General features: G+C 41.4%; 1 protein-coding gene across 2 annotated transcripts in view; it reads left to right on the top strand.

Moving 5' to 3' along the window:
- The first annotated feature begins 889 nt into the window (after positions 1 to 889).
- bcl9 (BCL9 transcription coactivator) overlaps positions 890 to 23,138 on the top strand; it is a 36,138-nt gene continuing 13,889 nt past the window's right edge. The window contains exons 1-2 of one of the 2 annotated variants that reach the window (XM_050048192.1): positions 890 to 1,082; positions 2,951 to 3,119. The gene's annotated coding sequence lies outside the window, so the exon portion shown is untranslated. Of the gene's footprint in view, positions 1,083 to 1,110; positions 1,465 to 2,950; positions 3,120 to 23,138 lie in introns of those variants that run through there. The other variant, XM_050048193.1, reaches the window with a different exon arrangement.

The following is a 23,138-nucleotide window of genomic DNA, read 5'->3' as shown; positions in this document are numbered from 1 at the left end:
GAGGGTTTGATGAACCCATAATACAGGCCCCCCAAAAAACACCCTAGATATTGAAACCTTTGCTACTTTTCTTCTGTGACTGACAAAGCTTCACACAAGTGCACTATTGAATCACTGTATTCCTTTAACACAAATACAGATGCAGCAAAGTTAGTGCATCTTATAAAGACAACAGCTTTGATACAGCTGCTACTAAATTGACAGCTTCATTAATGGAGAAAACATCTGGATAGTAAAAAAAAAGACCAGAATTGTATTTACACCAATAGATAAATGTCAGCAGTGACAGTGCAACAATTATTTTCTTTTTTAATTGATTAATAATTTAATCTATATTATTATAACATACTGAAAAATGCCCGTGACAAATTCCTCAAGTGTCTTTACAAACAGTCCAAAACTTAGCCTAAGACAAAAACATCTACAAAGTCTTATTATGGAGATGCAGGTGTTTGTAAATAGTTTCCAGTGATTAGGCTAATTGATTATTAAACAGGCTAGTTGCTGATTAATTTTAAGTTAGTCAACTAATCAGTTAATCGACTTATGATTTTAGGTCTTAACACCACACTTTCTTTTTTTCCTTTAACTTAAAATCATTATCCTGTGAGAACTTCCTCAAGTCTGATGCTAGTACTCCCAAGTTCTTTCATATGAGGAAGTTCGATGCCTCCACAAAGGCAAGGCTGCAACTCCGCACAATACAGCAACAGTTTATAAACTATCGTTTCATGTGTTTGTCCTGCTGTGTATATTAGTGTTTTTATTTAGTGTTTAGTGTGTAACATGGAGTGGACGTTGGCGTCTCGCTGTTGTCCGACAGTAACATTCTCACTGGCACACAGACCTGACCTAGAATTGCTACTTAGAATTCGGGCGAAACCATCGCGCCGGAGCGGAGGGGGGAGAGACGACAGGAAATCTTGACTGGGATGTAATGGAGTAGGACCACTGGAAAGCTCGGGCGAAAGGGGGGAGACATATTTCTATTTTATAATGTTCCCCTGATAATGTTGTGATTTGATTGTTGTACAATATGAATCCGTCGTGCGAGGAAAACGGAAATTAACCCGACATTCCAGGTGAGTGCTCCTTTTCTCAAATCCAGGTGGAAAGTGTCGGTACCACAGCTCGCCTCCTGGCAACGGGCACACGCGGGTCCTCCTCCCGGGGACATCTCACTCCGGTATCCGTTCTTCTCTGCCTCTGTCCCCGAAGGCTGGCTAGCAAACCCACGTCGTGTCTGGCCTGGCAGACAGCGAGCGCCCTTTCAACCGTAAATGCCGATTTCTCCAGCGCACCAGTAGCGGATTATTCACGATGTTTTCAGCGTGGTGTAAAACCCGCGGAGAAATATTGGTTTTTACCCCATTATACTGGAGGACCGCCCGTGCTTCGTGAAAATGAAAAAAGGATACAATGCAGCATGCATGTTCTGCATTCTTCGGGAGTACCACACCGCTGGTATTGTATTTGCTTTATTAAAAATGTGTTTGATATGATTTATAAACGCGTAGCGAGATTATAGGCCTCGGCTGCTTGATTGTGTCGGCCAGCCCTATCATCTGCCGAGCGATTTAATTGTTACATTGTTAACGGAGCTAGCACAACTTGAAAATGAACGTTTGCCTAAGGAGGGCCTGAATTGTTTTATTGGCACACAAAGCCTTTGAAATGAAACGTTTCGTGTGTGTTTTTCGTGTGCTTGTGGCCCGACGTCGTTGTTCTCGCTCTCAGCCGCCGTCCAGTGCCTCCCTCTTCGGGGAAGACTTTGTTTGCGCTGGCCGACGCTCCATGAATGCAAGTGCTGAAGTCCTCCCTTCCCCCCCAGTTCTCTGGCGAAACAGGAACAACTTCTTTTAGGAAAAAGAAAAAAAAAAAGTTCCTGGAGTTTCAAGCGCCATGGAATTACTTTGTCCGCCAAGAGTTGTCCAGTGAGGCGCTGAGATTTCAGGGGGGAAGTGTAGTCTGTGTGGCTGTTGTGTGCTTTACGTTTATTTGCGGAGTTTTAGGGTTTGTAGATGTGTGTGTGTGTGTATTTTAGGGACGACTTCCTCGAGTAGGCCCGTTTGTGAGTAACTTGTGTGGCATTGTGCTGTGTTACCTTGGCAAGACCAAGGCAGCTAAACATGGCAAAGAATGTGTTCAGTGTTTTTAGTTTTACCAATCTTTTTTTTTTAGCTTGTGAGTGAAAAAAATCCACAGGTCCCACAGTGTAAAAATTTTTTAGTGAGAGACATCTGATACCTGGGAATTTTGTGAATTCACTCCCCCCTTATGAATAAAGTCTTGTTACCTTTCATGAGTTCTAGTAAGTGCCCCTAAGTCATTTTGCGTGGACTCAAAAATAGATTTCCCCGACTTCTTTCTCGTAATTGCAAAGAGCTGCTTCTGTGCTTTGCCTCCTTGATGCTGTTCTCCAGGGTGACCTCTGAGTCTGGAGGTAGGGGTTCAGTATCTTGAAGCATACCTGCCAGTCGCTGAGATTGAACCACAGACCTTCCTGTTACAGGACTCTGGTCTCATCAATTGCTAGGCAACACTGCTGTCTGCACAGTCCTCCGGCGGTTTCATATTTATCTCGTCTACTGTCACCACTTCTACCTTATTTTCTTTGCATTACTGAGATGTAAAAAAAGTCACATTTCGCCCCCACAGTTGTAGTCTGCAGAAGGAGGATGCAAAGATGCAACGGAGCTCTTGGTGGAGTATCATACGCTGTTTTGTAGTCCCTCATGTGTACACCGGTCGATAGCTGAAGTATAAATGAGTGTCTGGGTTAAAAAGGCGAGCATACACTGTTGCTGTAGCCCCTAATGACCTAAGCTTTGCGCTGGTTATGTGTTCGCTACATGTCGGCCTTGTCAACACGAGCGACTGAGTGCTTTTCCTTGCCATCCGCTTGTTGGTGCTTCACCCGATGAGCAAAGTTGTCTCCCCTCTGTTCCAGGTGTGAATGACTTGTGGCTGTAAGGTGTCGTGAGTGGGCCAGGTTCCTGCACAGCCTCCGCGGCTGACTGCTGGGAGGAGTCGAGTGGAGAGCAGACATCAGTGCCCAGGGGACCTGAGGCCTGGTTCTCCATATGAGGCCCTGCTGAAAGGGCAGGGGGGCTTCTGAGGTAACCCAGCTCAACTCTTGCTCTCTCTGTTTTTTTTTTTTTTTTTTTCCACACTTTATCACAGAGTTTTCTTTCATGCATACACATCTCCCCTTGTTTTGGGACTGACTGCGAATAAATGCTGTGCTCTTAGTCCCATTTTTCATTGCTTTAGTCTTCATAACTGTAGAAATGACAAGAAGCAAGCACCACATGACACGTCAGGGCCATATCCCCAATCACTACCTGTATGCCATGTATTGCAGTACATTTTTAGGGGTGTGACGGTGCACAAAATTCACAGTTTTGTGCGCCTCGGTTTTCGGGTCATTGCTTGGTACATTTTCCATTGATAATTCCTGAACTGCAGCTTGCAGTTGTTTACACAGCAGGCGTAACAGACTGATTTCAATGCACTTGTGAAGGCACATGGTTGCAGAGCTCATGCACTTCTACCATATACTTCAGTATGGTGTTCTCTATGACATAAGCTACAGTTTAAATGCGAGTTTGGTCACATATATGCAGCGATAAATTCTCCATAGTATTAGTTTTTACTCTGGTGTGGTCTACGTCTGCAGTGAGGCTACATGATTCTGTCCTAAGTGTTTCTACAGATATACCCGACATACGTTTAGACACTTATCGTAGTCCATTGAGCATTACTAAGTGGGCTAAGGTGACTAGCATACAACAGCTGATAGACAGCAACTAGTGTACTGCTAAAACTTGCCAGGGAAAACTCAGAATTTCTGTTTTACATGTGCGAGTCGTAGACATAGATAGACGATTTCGACTATTAAGGTCACAGGGTGCACCGAACGTATGTCGCATACCAAACCGAATGCCCAGCACCAAATGGTTCAGGACGAATACTCGTACTGTTACACCACGGATATTTACTGTGAGCTATTTTATTTGAGTGTTGAATTTACTATATTGTGTCCTCACAAATCCCCACAATAGAAAGAAAGCAATACTATCTGCCGGGAATCCCACAGTGCATTGCATCACATTTATAGATATGAGAAAAAATCAGTCATGCAGCACCATACTTGTCAGCGTGGATGCAAAATGATGATGATTAATTAGTGTCCGAAATCTCAATTTACCGCCTACTATGGAGTAAACCGCTGTGTTTCTATTGTGAGTCGTGAATGAGAGAATAAGGTCGTGATTTTGGATTTTGTAAAGCAGTTATTTATTATACGCAGGAATCACTGAAGCGGAAAGAAATATGTCTGTCTGCTATCTTTCCCTCAGTCACATTAAATGCATTTTCCCTCACTATAATGTTGTTACTGTTTTTCAAACTAAGACCCAACTTTTCTGACATTATCAAACGTGGCAGCAAACACTTCTTTCTTGCACTCAAAGACTTAACTGGTGCCATAACTTGAAAGCTTAACACTGCTCTGATGCAACAGTAACAAGCCAGGCACAGGCTCTTCCTAACATCAGTCACTATCTCTTTGACATTTATCTATGGATGTGCCCACATTGATAGCTGCAGTCTGATGAGAGAGGCCTTGAATTGTAGAGCGGTTACCCCTGTGCAACCACTCTTGATGCTCGGGGAAGCGGCTTGAGGAAAAGGACCTCGCTGCTTTGGTCTATCAGTGCGATGTTTGGTCTCATTCTCTGATCTGCACATGCTGAGGACACAACACGGTCAGGGTGCTCTTCCTGAGAACGCTGTCCACACTGTTTATTTATCTGCTATCTAATCCGAAGCGTGTTAACCAAAAACCACAGTGAGGTGAAGGACGCAGGGAAATGGATATTGATGTAAAGCGGCAAAGGATTTATTTTCTCCTCTTGTGTATTGGTTTCTCATGTTTCCGTGCATTTGTTTGCTTCATGGGTTTTCTAATTAAAACTCGCAAGGCTTGTGTTGTGTATGACGTGGAGGGATGTGTTGGAGAGGTGGTTTGTCTCATCGCCTGTGTAGTGGGTGGCAGGTGGCTCCTCTCCCCGCTCATACGCTAGATTAGACCCAAGTGTGTCCGTATTTTTTTTCTGTTGCTTGAAATGTTTATTTTCACGTTGTTGCTTCATTATAATCTTTTTTGTGTGTATTGGTTTGCTTATAAACTAAGAAGTGTTTATATTTAGCAAAAAGAGAATCAACTTCCCTTTTACCTGCTGTTATGAGTAAGACGTCCATTCACAAGTAAGGAATGCTGAATGACTCCTACAATAGTCAGGCCTCCATGGTACTGTAATTATGTAGTGTTCCCCATGGAGCAGGAAAAATACAATTTGGTTTTTAACCATCGCTGGTCTGCAAGTTTACATTCAGCTTGCTTTGAAGCTTCGAGTGATGCTGAATTATTTTGGTATTGCAAGGGAATTTCAACACTTCAACACTACTAAACTACTGGACATAACTTGCGGCCTGCAGGTCAGAAAGGATACCAGACGGCCCTCTGAACCGTTTTTCAATTCACAATGTCAGTAAATAGATTTACAGTGGAGATTTTTTTAGTACTTTCAAGTACTTTAGGGTGTCAGAGTGCATAAAAAAGCATCAAATTAGAGCTTGTTAATCAAAATAGTGCCAGGGTAGGATCTCCTGCACCCCATGCCAGAGGTACAGGCTAAACCCTGAATGTCCTTAAATCCTAGAAATGCCCCTGCGTAGACCTGAGCTGTGCAGAGCTGCTGTGACAGGCCCCTGGCCTCCTGTCATTTTGCAAAAGGGGCCCCCGGGCGAAGGAGCATCACTGATGTATCGTCTACTATGACATTAATGACAGAACATGAAAATATGTAGGGCTGTACCCGACTCTGAATTATTTCAGTTGAATCAGATAAGTCTGTTTAATATGAATATTTGTTGATTTGTTTTAAAGTTTCAATAGGGCCCAGCAGGACGTTCAATATGACAGCGGCATTCACTTAATATAGTACACAAGCTAACATCGCTAGCGACAGATCAGAAATCTGCACCTACATTTTTTGCGAACACTAGGTAGGAAACAAAAACAGAGACTATGTCGTATTAAGTTGCTGTGAGCTGTAAATTCACCACTTCCAAGCAGAAGAGAGAAGATAACGTTATCTCCCGGCCTTACTGTGGAAAGTTTCTCCTCCTCTGTGCTGCTGCATCGTGTCTGCAGTTGTCTGTACCAAAGATTATCGCGAAAGTTGAGAGCACTTACTCCGCAGCAAAATCAGCGACCAAAACCTGCACAGCACACTGACTAGCAAATAAATAAAAAGACTGGTTGGCTAGAAGCAATCTCAGTTGACTGAGGGGTCTCAGATTTGAATCAAATGTCTGACTTTTAAGCAGCAGCCCTAAAAATATGTTATTATAATACACAAAAGAAGAATTCACAAATTTTATTTACAGACACTTTTTTTTTAAAATAAAATTTACATTTGTTTCCCAGTCCTGAGAAAGTCTGCCTTGACTTTTGCAGTCAGTTTGTAGAAGATATTTAAGAACTGTTAGATATAAAGGTATGCTATGCACGAATTCTTGGTTACTGTTTGCAAATGGTATCAGCAGCGAAAGTGAAAGTGAAAGCCAACCCCAGATTCACTGCTACTGCTTACTGTCTGGCACCTGGTAGCTACCAAGCTATAAAGTCCCTACCTCACCTGCGCGCTGAGCCCAGGAACGTCCCAGACACAGCAAAAAAACAAGAAAATACATGCAGAGGGCGGGATCTCTGCAGATAAATACACCACCACACACTTCTAGTGGCTCATAACTGAGTCTGAGTAGTCTGAGGCAGACTACTTTTATATCAGTCTACACATTGTTTTTTAGGAAAATCCCACACAGTATATCTTTAACTTAATGTTTGAGGACGAAATGTGAGATTTAAAGTTAATGGCAAATGAGGCTTAAAACAAACATTGGATGTCAATTTCTATTGATTTATTGATTGCTGCAAATATCGTCCATTTTGCCCCGCCAATAGTCATAATGAGCAGCTGTCATATCTGCCTTGTCAGTCAAATAAGAAGTGATTTGATCTGATGCATTGAATTGGTATTTGCGCTGATATTGACTTTATTAAATGAATGGGGACATCGGCCAGATGTGACCCTACCAGAGGGAAAGAAGAAATGTGACCTCCTATATATGTGTAACAATACATAGATCTGCATGGATAAATCTATTTAGTGATCAACGACCCAATATTATCAATACAAAGATAAAAATTGCTACATATCGTCTTAAAGATACACTTTTATTTGAAATTCCCGTGGTACATCTGTGTCACCAATTCTGTCCAAGCACACCTCCTTCCTAAACCTTCAAACAGTACTAGCAGCCTACTGAATTGAATCAAATCAATCATGGCAGACTTGGCAATATCATCAATAATCGTATATAATATCGTATAGCATGAAACTAATGATTTACACCCCTACTCCTAAAAACAATATAATTTAAGTCAGCTAATCACTTTTGAGACAGGAAAAAAGTAAACTGGTATTGGATGGGTACTCTGCATAAACTTGTACCCAGAGTTTGGGTATTAGAATTGGAATTCAGAGGGAGAAAAAGTAGAATCGATGTATCCTAAATAAAATAATTGAAAGACCAGGCTGCAAATTGCACAAGAAAGAGGGCACCAATAACAATAAAATGTAAAAGAAGATAAAATGGGAGACAAATGGGTGACAATAAAGTAAAAATGTGATTACAATATAGAAAGCATATGCAGAGAGAGATAATGGATGGATGGATATTATTATGGAGGTACTAAAATAACACAAAAATCATTGTTTAATAAATAAGACCGTGTTGTTTTAGGAGCAAGAATGCCAGTTATTCAAATCCAAAACTAGTGTTAAATGTTATACATAGATCAAATGACATAAATATCCATTCTTAATATATAGCCGTTCATTCCACGCAGCATTCTCAGTGAGTAGAAGAATAAGTGCATCAGTTATTTTCTTTATTTATTCATTTGTTCACATTCGGGGCTGACCAATATAGAGCAGTCATCTCTTAGAAATGTTATAAAGATAAATTATAATAATAAAGGAAATTGGCTACACAAGGCTGCAGGACGTCATTTTAAAACAAATCTTTTAGGACTCCAAGGACCAGTTTCTCGTAGTAAGTCTTTACAGCTCAGTGTGGCTTTCCAAACAGTTGCAGCTATAAATATGAATGTGTTTTTCTACTCGCTGCATTTCATATCTTTTTTAGTGTAGGAGGTCTCCGTCTATGTGGATGTGTGGTGGGATTGTTGCCCATACAGGACCCACAGGGACGTGTCTGGCTGAGTCAGAATGTACCTATAATTCTGCTTTCATGTTTCTCTGCCGTGATTGACAGTTACTGCGCAGACATGCTGCTCCTCCCGCCTCGAGGGGAGTGGTCCGCTCAAACAGAGCTGCTCTCAGGTGCAACCTGGGGGCCACGGTGACCTGCAATCACCCCGGATATCTGTGCTGAGATCAGCCAGCCAGGTCCACTACAACTACCAGATTGCGTGTTGTCACTAGTTAGAGTGTTTTAACGTAGCACCATGACTCCATGTTAACCAGCAGGCGCTTAGAGAGAAAACTGCTCAGGCTGAAGTGTTTGAGTTGAGATTTTGGCCACTACACCTCCTGGGATTTATTTTAAAATGTTTTTTGTTCATGTGGCTATGCAACAGGTAGAAGATGAGATTCCTGACCTACTTTGTTGATCCCAAACTATTAGGTTCTTGTATATTCTGCCATTTGTCAATTTACCGTAAAATCTGGTGCATGTGAGAAGGTTCAAAGAGCTTGGTTTTAATTTGACTGAGTTTGCTAATTTTATGAAGCAGTGATAAGCATCAACTGTGTCAAATCTTCATTATCAAGTGTTCTTTGACGACACTGTCAGTGTAAATGAGCAGAAGCTTCTGCTATGTTAAATCCTTTATGTTCTTTGGTTGAGTGCCTGATAAGTGATGCTGTGTATGTGACAGTGCTTTGTAGGAAGTCTTCACATCAGTATGTGAGAAAACAAGCAAAGTTTTGCTGGGCTGAATGTTTTTAAACACGCTGTCTGTTTATCATAGACTTTGATGTTTTAAACGATATCACAACAAGATTTTTGGAACTTTGAAATTAGTTAAACACTAGATGATGGCTTAATTTGAATAGCCTTAATTTGCAGCTTTTATGTTGTTGCATATTAAAAGTTGTTTGTTAACAAATAAAACTGCAAACATTGTCGTGGTTAACTGGTTAATATTGGATTTTATTTATGTGTAACAACCAGTGATTCTGATTTTGCCGCCAGTTTGTTGACACGTCTTTGCGTTTTGCAAAGAGAACTAAAAAACTGTATGAAGCTGCGTAGGGGTGGGTGATATGGCCGTGATATGTATCATGATATATGTTAGGAGTAGGCGATATGGCCCTAAAGTAATAACACAATATTTCAGGGTATTTTTGCGATAACGAAATTAGTTTAAAAAATTGTTTTATTATTAATTAAAGAACATAGAATAGCAACAAAATAAGTGATAGTTTTACATGTTAACCAAACAGTTTGCCTTCAGATACTCAGTTACAACTAAACAAAAATGATCTCTCATATCATTAGTTTTTAAACAACAACAGTAACTCAGAGTGAGACTCTTATTCTGTATACAATACTTATAGGTAAACGAAATAACATGTACCACAATTTACACATTTAAACAGCTTCCAAATACAAAAAATGTCCCCTGGGATCTATATATATATATATAAACCAACAGGTGATTTCCTTCTTTTAGCAAAATCCTAAGTGATCGAGTTGGTTTCTTTTTCCCACCAGCACCTTTATGCTCTGAGATTTCTCCTCTAATCATCACGCTGTAACCTGTGGCAGGCTGTTATGATGCCAGAACTATCGCACATTCACATGTATGTAGTTTGCTGTCAAGCTGCGAGTCTCGTAGGTTTACATTACAAAAGGTTAATGACAAAATCATTTGACGACACCGACTACCGTGTGCGCACAGCGAGAGAGGAGAGAGAGAGAGAGACACTGTGCTGCTGCCAGAGGAGCCGCTGAATGAGTTCCCTCATATCTCAATAAAAGAGTCTGAGAAGTCCGGGGCTGTTCATAAAACATTCGGGACGCCACAGTTTATTCCACACTACTGAAGCTGCTCCTCTTTTTGGAACCACTGTGTAGTCGCTATTAATTTCGCTTTCAGCCATGCTTGTTGTTGCCATGGGTAACAGTATGACGTCAGTGTCAACAAGTCTAAATATCGTGAGTATCACAATATGAATTTTTGTGAAGGAGATTATATGGCGCAACCCTAGTATATGTCATTTTATCAAACAGTTATGGTATATTTCCGTATATTCAATTTGAAGAAATGGAATAGAATATAGATTGTGGGTATAAAACCTCATTTTCCGTCTATCTCAGATGATAACACTCTTCCTGCGTGATATCCGTCACTATGTAAAATTTAGTTCGCTTAGCCACACTTCATTTTAGGGCTGCGCATGAAACAACAACTTCCAAGCTAGCAATCTACACGCTAAGATGTCTTTCAGTGTTTTATGTGGCGTTTTCTTTTGCAGGGATTTAGCCATTTTAATGCCAGCAGTAACCTCTCCACCAATACAAAATTAAAAGTGCTTTTCTGACATTATTTTAAGCGGGTATCGTCCCTACATCATGGGCTTAGCGCCACCCAAGATGACTGATTGGTTAAAAGAAATACAAACAAAACAGTGTGCGAAATTATGAGGCGTTCAGCTAGCACTTTCTCCAGTACTGGCACAGCATGAAAAAGGTTTTGGCTTTGTCAGGCTACTGTCCTTACAACAACACTCTCCCTCTCCATGTCTGCCTAAATTGCGTTACCCTGTGAGGCAGCTACATTCACAAGAATCACAAGATCACGTGACAGTCATGAGATCATGCGCGACTCCTGCCCTGATTTGCTACATAGCCTGCCATGGTAAAAACGCTACTGCCAAATCCCTACTGCCACATATACAGACATATCACCCAACCCTACCACTCAGCTGCTTGTGATTACAGTCTGATCAATATGGCGTGAACAAGCCATACAATACATGTAGTAGTTATTTTCACAGTATTAGTCCATCACTATGGGTGGCAATCAGCAGGAACCTCCCAATAAGGCATGTTATGATCCATGAGGTACCAGTGCCACAAACATTCAAACATGTATTGTGATTTCTAGAGTGCTAAAATCCTGTAATGTTGTGGTTTGATGAGTTTTTTTGATGTTTTCCTGGTTGCCTTTTTTAATATTGGATTATGTGGAGCAGATAATTGGAGGCAGTGTGTTGTCAAAGTTACTGGGATGTGTCAGGAGGAGACTGTTGGGCAGGCAAATCAACAGAAGCCCTCCTTTCTGCTTCCACAGTGTTTAATTATGGATAGTGGTGAGCTGAATGTGCCTGCATGTTGGGTGTTTTACTCCCTTATTTTATTTTGCTTACAAACAACTGTAGTCTTATCACGATTCAGGTCTTTTTTTTAAATTTGTGACTTCCAAAGTAGTGCCACACCTTAGATTTGAACAGCTAAAATCGTTATCCTCCATGTTTGTTTTCGCTCACTGTGTAGTAATTTGAGCCATGTGCTTATGCTCATAAACAGAGGAAGTGAATGTATTTTCTGCGCCGCTCAATCACTTTTACTTTACTTGAACGTAACGAAAAACCATGATATGCCTCATATATTCAGTGCAAAGATTTTAGTCCTTATAGCAATACAAAATTGTCACATTCCTTGTCTTATTCCTGCCACCATTGAAAGTTTTGAGCAACTACGAGAGCTAAACAACTGTACAAGAGTAGTACAATAAACAAAGTGTAACAACATTATCATCTTTCCTGAGTAGATAAGGTGTTAAGAGTAAAGGAGAAAGTCCAGTGTGTCTCTAACATCAGGATTAGTTGACTGATTGCATTTTAAGCCACAATAGTTGGGTTGCATGGGTAATATACTGTATGCTTTCAACATACAGCATGTGGGTAATGGCGGGGTAGACATGTCTCGTTGCAGAGCATTCATAGTTTCAGAGGCACGCAAGCTCAGTCTCGTGGGAACAGCAGATGCCATAAACTTGTAGAGCAGTTTTCAGTGCATCTCAGACATTATTAGGACAGCTAACAACTGCCGCATGTGGGTATTTCCATGTGCAATACTATGGGTATGTGCACGTATATTGCTCTGTGCTTGTATATCTAATTCGCCAGGTCTTAGCCAGTGTGTTTAAAATTCCACGGGAATGACACACAAGTGCAAACTGGGGTAATTCAGGGACACAATCTGGCTCGTATTCTCTCTAGAGTGCTAATTTTGTTGTAAGATAGAAGAGGAGACGGAGCGCGTATTGTGTACGCCGCGTGTTTGTGAGTGTTCTGCTTTGAGTAAAATATATCTGTGCTCGTTTGATGTCATGCCAGGTCAGTGGAGATGCCTGAACTGTGTCACATGGTCTGACAGGCTGAGAAGTCACTTTGTTTCTGTTGCGTAGTGATTTGTAATGTACAAAAAAGAATCTATGGAAAAAAATATTTTGGGCTGCACATCTTAAAATTTCATTCCTTTCTTGCTTAATGCTCTTAGTGCTATAAATTGGGGTTTTGCACAGCGTGGGCTGTATTGACTGCTGCCTCTAATGTGGGTATTTGATGTTTCTGTGCTGTTTGTTGTGAGCTTCGGTATCAAGACATTAATGACACTCATGTGTAAGAGTGTAATATATTGGCAAGTGGCTTGCAAGAAGGGCCTTTTGACCAGCGAGCGAGGAACGCAAGCCTCCTTTACGCTTTACCGCAATGGTCTGCTCGGCCTCTGAAGGGGCTGGCCGTTGGGATTTCCCACAATGCTTTTAGCCACAGGGAGACGTCCTCCCAGCATGAACAAGGGAGGAATGTGGCCCGAGTGTGGGAGCGACCGTCAGGATGGAGGGAGGGAGTCACGGACCAGAGAGCATGGTCAAGGGAAGGGAGGAAAGAAGGGGTATGCACAGAGGGCAGCAGAGTTTCTCTTAAGCAAATGGAGTTTCTGTTTGGCTTCTCATTTTTAGCAACAAATCAGAGAAAGGAAGTGTCGCTCTGCTGGAGGTTTTAATGTGTTCAAAATTTGGATCCAGAAGAAAACCTTCCCCAACACAACGTTAATGTTTTTGGTCAGAAATCCACTTGCCCATAGTCAATTTTTACTCGCCCCTGCACAGATTGTTTTATTTATTAGAGGTTACACCAAAGTTTAAAGTTAACTATCATGAAAAACAACCCTGTTTTATCTGCCTTGCTTTCGAACTTGCAAGCTGCACAGTACTGAGTTACTTCACCCACATCCTCTTAACTCTGTCCAACTAGATTCCTGTTTCCAGGATAACTGAAACGCTTGTGTATCAGTTCAAACTTTGCCATAACTACCTGCCATTGTCTCGCACATGCCCGAGTTGTGGTGTGCATATGCAACTCTCATCAGAGGTGAAAAGGAAGCAGGATGGCTCACTACTTCTTGGCTATTTCCGTCATCGACTCCAGAATGTATTAAATTCTTTTTTACCTTTTGCCTGATTGGGCAATTGAGTTGCTAGCTCTATTAGCCAAACATAGTATTTTACTTGCCTTGCGCAATCAGCAGTCTTTTTTGTTGACCCCTGCATAAATCAATGTAAAAAAGCCACCCAATCCAAAAGGGATCCAAAAAGATTCAGACCGAGTCTGAAGTAGACCTGAGGATGATTAGGACCGTATCTAAATTGTGGTTGACCTAAACAGACCCAAATAGAGACCACAGGCAATTAATTGGTGTTGCAGCATGATGGGCCACAAGTCAACAAGTAGCTGTAGTCTAAACAGTTTTTCTCTCACCTAAAAAACATTTTCCTCTGCAGTCTGACACACCGGATAATCAGAGCAGATTGCAAATTGGCTAGGATCCATTCGTGTATTAGACATATTGATTTATAAACCCAGGACCCTACTGTATCTGAACCCAATTAGATGTAATATAATCTGAACCTCGCTCAACTTGGGTCCAAGGACAGGGTCAGTATCTGAGTAGACCAATGAAGTGCTCCGCTTACTACTGATGAATCTCAGGCAGAAAACCCTGGTGCTTCACAGTAGCCACATTTACACTGCCTGTGTAAGGCGGGAATATTGCGCCAGTATTTCACCACATTGTTTTGTATATAAGGTACGATCGCAGAAAGGAGGGGACAGAGTTATCTCGTCTCTGTGCCTGAAACTGAGGTAGTAACAGCCTTGAAATGAGGTCTTTGTGAATTGTAAAGCTGGAAGGACGTGACCATGGGTGGAACAGGTGTGAGGTTTTGATTACGTATTATGCTGGCAACCCACAGCGGGAGAGTTAAAAAGCAGCTGTTAGCAGTTAGCGGCTAATTAAAAAAAGAAACAATGGCCGTAACTGTCTGCAAATCAGTGAGATTTGGGAGCTCCTTACCTCCCGAGTAGAGGACGAGATTAGCTGCCATATTACAGAGAGGGTAAATAATTGTAACTGATGTTATGCCATCGTTGTTGATGAGGCTAATGACTCCTTGTCTATCTTTCTGTAGCTACCGTGGCCATGGCTTGCTATGCTAACATTTGCAACCTACTGGCATACAACCAGTTTGTGGGTTAGCAGTTAAAATGTTAAGCAAAAGACAGCGTGATTTATCTATCTATAGACGGAATCTTACATCCTCAAGATTGTGCACATTGTGTGGGTACTTCTCTTCACAAGTCAGCCTCAACTTTGCTTATATTTTTTCACCCTCTCTTTTATTGCTAGCACATATGCTGCTAGCAGAGGAGAGAATTTATAGCAACGTCCAGTCAGTTGAAACGTTTTACAATCAACCTTCTGGTACAAATGCTGTTTTAAAATGTTTTTTTATGTTAATGCCTTTGTAGAGTCCAAAACTTTAAATATATGCCTTACGGTTTAGTTTTTATGGTAAATAAAATCCAAGGTAAATGTGATATTAATCTTGTATTTTTTTACATTAAATTTTTGGCGACATTAATCAGACAGTGAGCATTTGATATCAGCACATCCCTAATTTGCACCCACGCTTGTTGTGTTAGAGAAATAATGGCACATTGTTGCCGGATACTCAGTCTCTTTGTCTCATATTGAATAGGAAGGTGAGTGTGTGTGTGTGTGTGTGTGTGTGTGTGTGTGTGTGTGTGTAAGAAAGACACACCCACTTAGCCAGAGATCCAGAGACGCAGGGCAGATGGACAGAGATGGAAGTGCAGGGTGAAGTGTGTTAGACGGAGATCAGAGCAGGCCGGAGTGCTGAGTGCCAGTCCTGCTGCTGGAGCTGGCCGCCACACATGGCACCATGCCCAGGCTACGCCAGCAGATGTGTCACTAGTGAGTCAGCTGTGTATGTGTGTGTGTGTGTGTGCGTGTGTGTGTGTGTATCTCAGACACAAACACCCACCCGCACACTCTGAAGAGAGCGACTTGTGTAATAACCCCCCCCTCCTCCTCCTACGGGTAAATCTGTATCACACCCCTTTCCCATCCTCCTGCTTTCATTGCCACTTCCATCATTGTGATGGACACGGCGAGGCTTCTGTCACCACGATATGATATGACAAAATGTGACATTACACACATGTCACCTCCCTGGGGATGGAGGGGCATCGTCTGCAGACCACAGGAGAGGATGAACCCGAGGATGGGGGAGTGAGAGTTGTTGTACAAATGCAGGACACACAGACAAGTGGAGAGACAGCTGATACAGGGGGTAGTGTTGGTGAAATACTAACACACACTTACGTGAGCAGAAGAGAAAACCTGGGTGGAGACGGACGGAGATATGAAGCTATTGTACTCTGGGAGCAGTTAAGAGTTTGGAGAATGCGGAAAGGTTCATTGTAAATATTTGCATGGCTCTGAGCTCAGTCATTCTTGTGCGAGTGCAGTTCATGTGTGAGCGCCCTTGTTCCTGTCATGGTAGATGCATTATGTCAAATGTTACGTCCGTGGCGTCATAGCTCTATCTTTAGAGACACTTAGCATTCCTAACATTCTGTGTGTATCAAGCGTGAGTCGTGTTTTATCTGCAGGGTGTGGCATGTTGGGATAGTGTTCTCAGGAAGCCACCTCAACAGGTGAGCATGCAGGTGTTTCCTCAGCCACGTTTGGATGTCCAACAGATCTTTATGTGCAGGGCAGCAGAAACCTTGTTTTCTGTTACTATCCTTGCAGTTTGTTGTGTGTGTAGTCAGTTACTGCTTCACCAGACAGGTATGTGTGGGAACTAGCTGTAGTAAGGAAGCTGGTTCTGTTGATACTATCCAAGTTAAAGCTAACCTCTGCCACTTAAGAATAAAGATGTACCACATTCAGTTTCACACAAGTTAAGTTTAATTTATCAACAATAAAAGGCACACTGCCTCAATTCAATAGACTCTGGCTTTGTTGTTACAGTCTTTGTGTGTGTTCGGGTACAACCAGTCACCAATGTTTGTTAACTTCATGAGTCATTTTACTGACTTTATGACCCTGCTCTCTAAAAACACAAACACATTTAGTTGTTTTATCAAGAGTTAGTACTAAATTCTGCACACCAGAAAGTTTTATATACAGGTGTGTCGAATAAAACCCAGTGTGAAAGAACAATTATATCCAGCTCACTGTTGTACTCACTTTATTCATGACGTTTCAGTCTTTAGATCCTCATCAGGCAAAATGTAGGGATGTGTGCAATCAGTCGATAAGTTAAACGTTGATACCCTCGCCATTTGGTACCTAGTCGATTAACTTTATGCACTGAAATGTCATAAGATAAGACTTTGTTAATTGTGTAAAGTGTAAATTTACGTGAGAGCAGCTCAAGATTTAGAAGCACCAGAACAAAGGGAAAAAAGTACAAATTAGATGAATTGAAAATAAAATTATATAAAATCTATATACACAAATTTATATACACTACCTACACATGTCTTTCTACTTTTAATTAATTTAATTTCTAATGTTAACAACGCGTAAAAAAACACAAAACCCAATTGGCCTGTTCATCCTGCCCCACAAGTAGCGAGGTGAAAAGTGGGACAAAGATGACATTATCTAACACCAGCTCAGTTTGGCAGTATTTTGATTTTGATATAGTGTTAATAAAGCATGGTGCAAAGTGCCGCACATCTCAGCTGCATTTATAACATGGTTCACTTATTGAAAAATGTGATCAGTGATTTTAAATTGCTCTTGTAATATATGCAGTATTTTCTTACTTTTAGACTCGGAAGTCAAAGAGTCAAAGTTCCATTTTAGTGTCAGGGAAATTAGTCATTGGGAACATACCTAGTAAAAAGCATGATTCATATCACAGGAGTAAAACAGGAACACAACGTAGTACCTCGCGGGAAGACTTGTCTGTTTGTTTCCTGCTTTTGATCCCGTTACACCTGCTCTCAAGACACTGATGACGGCAATAAAGCGTTGACTCAGGAGGATTTTTTGGATATGTACTAAATTTCAATGTGCCATTATCTCATAATTACCATCTGTGCCTGCTTTTCAACCAAAGAAACTTGGCTGACTTTAAAATTTGTATTTATTTCATTGTTTTTAAAGCAGTTTCTTAAGTAGTTTGACCTGAAATGCATTTTCAGACATGAAATTGATGCATAATTTCAGACTGGCTGCTATTAGACTTCCATACCTGATTGGGCTTTTGTCGCAAAGCTTTGGCGTAATAGTTCATACGTGTCATTTGATGTGAATGATTATTTGGTGCATGCAAGTTGCGCCCTCGTGTAAAGAGATGGAGAGGCTTTTCTGTTTGAGAGAGCTGGCTGCTGCTGCTGCTTCAGACTGCACGCTTCCTCGCTGATGGCTGTGCGTTTTTTTTATATTCTCGCAGAAAAACTGCGAGGAGAGGTGAAAATAATGTGTCTGATATTGGCCTAAACAAATAATGGACGAAAGAAATTCTTGAGATGGAGGCAGAGCAGACGGAGAGCGCGTAGGGGAGCTCGAGAGCGAGAAAGAGAGAGAGAGAGCAATACTCCATTGTGACTGAACTGCAAAATGGGATTTGCATAAATAAGGCTGAAACATCAGCAGGCCCTTTTACAGCCAACAGCAGGGCTGAGATGAGGAGAAGAGAGTTGGGGTGTGTGTGTGTGTGTGTGTGTGTGTGTGTGTGTGTTTGTACTTGTGTGTTTTTTTCCCCATCTTTTTAAAAATAATGTCTTTGTGGTATTGCTGTGTTTAAAATTTAAGCTTGGGTTGGCAGCAAGGTCAAGGCTCCTCTCCTCATTCGCACACCTTTAAATCCCCACCGTACCAGTGGATACTCTACTAGTATAAAGCCTCCCATTTCCCCTTCAGAGGAATTTGGGTGACGTAGCAGGGAAGGTCTACTCTCTACACTGCGCTCAGCCAGCGTACGATCACTGTTACATAAGCATGAAATGAAATGCTCCCTTTTAGTGCCACCCGCATTGGAAAACCCAAATCTAATTGAATTGAACTATTTTCTGCCCTCTTTTCATGTGGAACCTCATATTTATATCAGAGGCAAGAAGCTCATTTTTAGAGCCTCATTATACTGTTTTCCCATTAACTTGCATGCACTGCAGCTCCCCGTGTGTGCTGTGATAGACAGTTCAGCGTCTTTACCGGAGAAAGAGGAAGAGAAATCTCTGTGATTACCTCTACGGTGTTTTTGTTATGTGCGCGCGCAGTGGGCTGCAGTGTGCATGCCTGATGTGTGTGTACGTGTGTCATAACGCGTTCCCTATGACAGTCATGTCAGCAAGCTCCCCAATTAGTGTCTCGTTAGCGTGCGATTGGAGGGAAGGGGTGATTGACAGGTCCTGCTGTTTGCGTCTGTATACATGCATATACTCACATTACACGCATTGGTGTATGATTGGGGTTTAGGTTTAAATAACACCCCTCGAGGGCATGCAGGCTAGTTAGGGCTGAGTGAGGCAGGGGGCTGGTTCTTTGATATAGTAAAATGAAATCTCCCTTAGCAAAATGAACACATTTTTCAATGGACTTCAACGGGACGCCCTGTCTCAAGGCCCTTCTGGTACAGCATCTCGGTCAAGGCTGGTCTCTGTCCTCGCACCACAGTGAGGGAGTAATCTCTCCACTTGAGTCTGGACAGCAGAGCAGCTGCTCATCCACATTCAGCCACTTGCACTTTTTAACTGTACCTAGACACCCTGTTATGCTTCTGACAAAGCGCTTTTCAGATGGTCAAACACCTTCTGAACCACCCCCCCCACCTTTCTAAAAGTCAGTAGCCCTTTTTACACAGAGATTCAGCAGCACTGCTGCGATGAAGACCCTTCATTACACCACCATTCCTTTTTTCATACAGAACCAAACAACACCATCATAATGCTGCTCCAGTGTGTGATTTTAGATAGCATGCTGGCGTTCCAGAAGCAAAAGTGGCATGACATGTAACACAACTTGGCCAGCGACTAGTGTAACATAGAGCACTTGTTGGGCAGTGCTTTTTAAACAATAACAATGACATAAGATGCAACAACAATTATTTACCATCCCTGTTAAACAACAGTTGATCTCTGCTTAGAAGGCAAGGAGCTTCCATTGTCTCCCTCTTCTGCGGACATTTAAGGTGGCTGTTCTTCATCTTTGAGTTAGCTGCTAACTGCTGCTACCTGCTCTATAAATCTCCCGGTGGTGGGTCACACACATAACACGTTCTCAAAATGTCACACTCATCTTGTCCTGCTGGTTCACACTTATTACACAGACATTGATTTAACACTGTTGCTACCTCCATAGCCAACTTAAATACTTAATTCACTAAATGACCATTTGGATTTCAGTTAGCGATGCTATGTTACCTGAATTTGTGAAGAAAACTTTGTTTTTCTCGCATGCCTCCATGGTTAACATATTGATTTATTGACTGTAGTGCTGCACGATTTGATAAAAATGTACGATTGTGATTTGAATGGACAATATCGCGATTTGCAATTACGATTACAATATAATACATAAATGGTATCATTAGTCTTCTTGCTTGATTCAGTGTTTCCTCTACATTATATTAGGGGGGCACTGACCTGACCTGACATAGTTATTATTATGGACAGTGTAAATAACCATCAACAGACAGAGCACAGTCAAACACGATGCTCACACAGCAGCGCAGCCTGGCACTGTGTTGCGTTCAGGCGTTGTCACGTAAATGACAAATTCCAGCACGCCATAGCACAACACAGCAGCATGTCAAGTGGGCCGAAACCAAGCAAAATTGCTCAGTTTTTCATTTGTTATTATATAGTTTGTTACGGAGTCGTGATTTCCCTGTGACGCTTGAAAATGTTTGCGTAATTGTGCTTTGTTGTTTTGAGGCTCTGGCGGCTTTCAATTGTCTTTTCATCTTAAACGTTACAGGGCTCGGCTTTCTCTCACATGCATGCTTTGTACTTTTCTCTGTGCTGTCTCAAATGCTGACATAGATTGGTCATGTTGCTGCGGGACGTGGCGACTTAAACTTTTACACAGCATGTCTTTCTGTTCAACGTCACCGTACCTGAATCCAAAGTATCGCCATATAATAGACGTTGCGTTTTTTCCGCCACCAACTCAGGCTGTTCTTGGTCGTGCTCATGCTCTTCTTCAGCGTCTGTTGGTTACTGCTGCACGCCGGGTGGTCACCTGACCATACGTGCTGCACACACCAGGATAGCTTGTGGGCGTGATGTCAACAAACTCCACACACTACAGGAGAGGTAGTCATGCTCACAGGAACACACGTTAACATTTATTTACATTACAACGCAAATCGCAGCCTTTTATGCGGTTATGTAATCGCACAGCCTGACATCGCGATTGTGATTAGATTAATCGTGCAGCACTAAGACTGGTTGGGGACCATTTTAAAAACAGCAAAACAATCTGTTCACAAACTCTCACACAACTTGTGCAGCATAATCCAAGCTTCATTCATTCAGTTGTATGCTCAGCGCCTAACAAACACATTTGTTTTCAAAAAAACCTTTTAAAACTGAACTGAAAGTGAAACTTACCTGTGCTCTCTTCAAAGCCAGACTCCAGTACTGAGGTTTTGAGCAAAAATACATGTGTATGGGAAGTACTGAGCATACGACTGGATAACGAGACTTGGATTACACTGTGTTGTGTGAGAGTTTGTAAATTTATTCTCCATTTTCCATTGAGGCATGTGAGAAAAACATGTTCTTTATGTATTTAATGTAACCAAGCATGATTAACTGATTAAACAATGGTCATTTTATGGTTGTCCTCCGATTCTGTTATTGTACCTTTTACACAGAATGGCGAGGAGGAGTAACGGTACAAGATTCCAGGCAGTGTGAAAGGAGCTAAAGTTAACTTTAGGTTTATTGCCAATTCTGCCAAATGTTGAGGACATAGAGGATCTAAACGCTGTTGCTGTCTGACCACCTTGTTTCTGATGTTGGAATAGAGGAGACTGTGGTCCAACAATTTAAAAAAAAAAAAATCCAACATTCACGCCCACTTCACACGGTGGTCGGCCAGTTGTGCAGAGCTGAGAAAGTGAGCAGGGTTTAAATTTCTCTCTCAAGCTCCGTTCCTTCGATCTTCACACAACTAATACACCATTTTTTGGTGAGTGAAACATCTTGAATGACACTGACTGAGGAATATCTTTCTGAAAGTGTGCATCCTTATCCCCCTATTTGAGTTATTATCGCGCCCTCCCCCTGTCTATGACAGCAAGCTTTCTGGACCTGCCTTTTAATGTAGCCAGTCAGAGTAGCCATGAACACTTTTGTCCTCAGGTGTTTTTAAACAGCATGTTGTATGAGCTAGTACGTTTGAAGCATTTAGCACACACACTTACTTTTCAAGTAAAAAACAACTACTCAGCACTTGTGTAAAAGCACTGAACACGCTCTTAGTTGTTGTGGAGGGAGGCTCACTCTTAAAATGTTTGATATCTTCCTATTGTCTCTACCAAGACTGAAAGCATTTATTGTTAAGTTGCTTTGGACAAATGGATGTAACATATGATTATAATTAATCCCCACTTGTCAAATTTGTCTTGTAAGTAGTTAAGAGTTTTGCATTCCTGCGTTTGGAAAAAGCATTAAATCCTGAAAGTTAATATTGAAATTGTCTTTTCCACTATGACGTACGCAAATCAGTGCTTCACTTTGATGAGCAAATTACAGCCAACAGCAGAATAAAACTGCATCTCTGCTTTGCCACTTTTTTGTCTCATCCTCCCTTAAACATTGTCCTCTTTCCCTTAATCCAGACTCTGCTTTAACAAAGCCACAACACCAGAAACAGCTACTGATCTGATGCTTGTTGAAAATATATGATCTGCTGATAGTGTGACATTATTTAGACACACAGTTTAAACTGTGAATGTTTTTAAACCGAGTCCGTAGTTTGAGCCAAAGCCCTGTGTGCTACACCTCACGTCTGCAGAATTACTCGTGTAATTGTGTGTTGCGGTCCTTGTTTCCACAGTTATGTATCAAAGCACATTGTGTTGCAAAATAGAAACATGTCATTTCACCAGAGCAGAGGTCTTTCAGGCAGTTCTGTTGTAAATAAACACAGAGTCAAGTCACAAGTTCAGCAATAAATAATAAGCCCAAATACTTCTCTGGGCCCAGTTGTTAAAAAAAATAAAATCTGGATCAGAATGATCTAGATTTGGAAATCCCATGTTTTTCTATCCAGTATTTCAGCTCATCAATTTTACTTTTGTGCCGGTTTCATTGGATTTGATCACCCTGATTCAGATACAGATACAGATACAAAATCCTTCATTATTTTATTTTGTTTTTTAACTGTATTGTTCTTCAAAGAGCAAAATGACCAATTGTACATCAGTTACTCACCACGGGTCTTGAATTCAAGAAGAAATCTTTGTTTGTCTCGCATGCCTCCATGGTGAACGAAGAATCCAAAAAAGGAAAAAAAACTGCGAAACTATCATAAGAATAAGACATTTTATTCATAGGCACCTTTCAAAGCACTCAAAGACACCTTATAAGACGCTGCTAAAAACATGCAGCAATGTATCCATAGATCATAAAGTTGAA

The sequence above is a fragment of the Epinephelus moara genome, chromosome 7 (assembly GCF_006386435.1).
Source record: "Epinephelus moara isolate mb chromosome 7, YSFRI_EMoa_1.0, whole genome shotgun sequence".
Taxonomy (NCBI): domain Eukaryota; kingdom Metazoa; phylum Chordata; class Actinopteri; order Perciformes; family Serranidae; genus Epinephelus; species Epinephelus moara.
This window is presented reverse-complemented; position numbering and strand designations above follow the sequence as displayed.